This window comes from Dioscorea cayenensis, unplaced genomic scaffold, assembly GCF_009730915.1.
Source record: "Dioscorea cayenensis subsp. rotundata cultivar TDr96_F1 unplaced genomic scaffold, TDr96_F1_v2_PseudoChromosome.rev07_lg8_w22 25.fasta BLBR01001440.1, whole genome shotgun sequence".
Taxonomy (NCBI): Eukaryota; Viridiplantae; Streptophyta; class Magnoliopsida; order Dioscoreales; family Dioscoreaceae; genus Dioscorea; species Dioscorea cayenensis.
The window spans coordinates 23,273-24,732 of NW_024087831.1; the positions used below are offsets into that span (position 1 = coordinate 23,273).

At 45.7% G+C, this 1,460-nt stretch overlaps 1 non-coding gene across 1 annotated transcript; it reads right to left on the minus strand.

The window, feature by feature from the left end:
* LOC120256430 lies at positions 1 to 107 on the minus strand. The gene has a single exon (XR_005535301.1). It is a non-coding gene; the product is annotated as a small nucleolar RNA R71 (small nucleolar RNA).
* Positions 108 to 1,460: the final 1,353 nt, after the last annotated feature.

Sequence of the window (1,460 nt, forward strand, 5' to 3'; positions counted from 1 at the left end):
AAGCTTAGGAACGAGATCTCATCCTTTGTTCAGTTGGAATTGGAGTCTCTATTCGAGACATTGGAATGGTTCAAGGAGCTCCTGAGGAAGTGGCCACAACACAGATTCTCAGAGTGGATGATTGTTCAAACCTTTTACAATGGTTTTAACCCGAGTACAAGGCAACTCTTGGATGCGGCAGCAGGAGGTACCTTAGGAGCAAGACCCCCGATGAGGCCCGTTAGTTGATTGAAGAAATGGGGTTAAACAGCTACCAATGGAATGCTAGGGAGAAGAAAAAGGTGGCCGGTCTCCATGAGATAGATGCGGTAACTTCATTGCCGGCCCAAGTGGAAAATTTGAGTAAGAAGTTAGATCTTCTAACTTCAAATAGAGTGGCGGCCGTAACTAATTGCACCAGTGTGGTGAAGGACATGCTCCCTCCGATTGCCCGATCTCTATTGATGATGTTTCTTCGGTGGAAAATGTTAATTTTGTAGGTAATGGCATGAGACCTCAAGGAAACCCATATAACAATACCTACAATCCGGGTTGGAAGAATCATGCCAATTTCTCATGGAGTAATCAAGGTCCACAAAAGGCCATGGGGCCACCGGGTTTCCAACAACGACAACCCTCTCAGGTGGAAAACAGAGTCGTGGTTGGAAACCCCGAATGACCCGACCTCACGTAAGCACTTGGTTAGATTTGTCCAATCTGCAAAATACTAGGTTTGAATCAGCCGAGGCTACACTCGCAAACCACACCGCCTCTTTGCATAACCTTGAAAATCATGTGGGTCAAATTGCGAAGTCTCTCTCTGAAAGGCCACATGGAAGCTTACCAAGCAATACAGAGACCAATCCTAGAGAGCACGTGAAGGCGATCACTTTGAGAAGTGGTAGTGAGGTTAAAGGTATGCTTCCGAGTGAGATGCCAAAAGAACACGCACCTGAGGTTATAGAGGTGGAAGAGGAGACGAGCAAAGAGAAAGAGGTGGTACCCCCACTTTTCAAGCCAAGAATCCCTAATCCCTCTAGATTAAAAAATAACCAAGGGGATGAACAAGTACAAGAAGTTCTCGAGTTTGTTCAAGCAACTCCACCTTAATATTCCTTTTGTTTAGGCATTGGCCCAAATGCTTAAGTATGCGAAGTTCTTGAAAGACTTGTTGACTAACAAGAGGAAGTTGAAGGAGAGTGCTTCAGTGATTTTAGATGCTTCATGCTCGGCAAGATGTGCAAAAAGAATATGCCGACTCAAGAAGAAAGACCCGGAAGCTTCATTATTCCGGTAATATTGGCAATCTTGGTGAGGAAATGGCATTGGCGGACTCGGGGCTAGTATCAATGTCATGCCATACATCTTCTTTTCAAAAAGCTAGGCTTGGGCGAGCCTAGGCCTTCTCGGATGACTTTGCAACTAGCGGACCGACAAAGTGCGACATCCGAGAGGCATCATTGAAGACGTGCTTTGTCAAG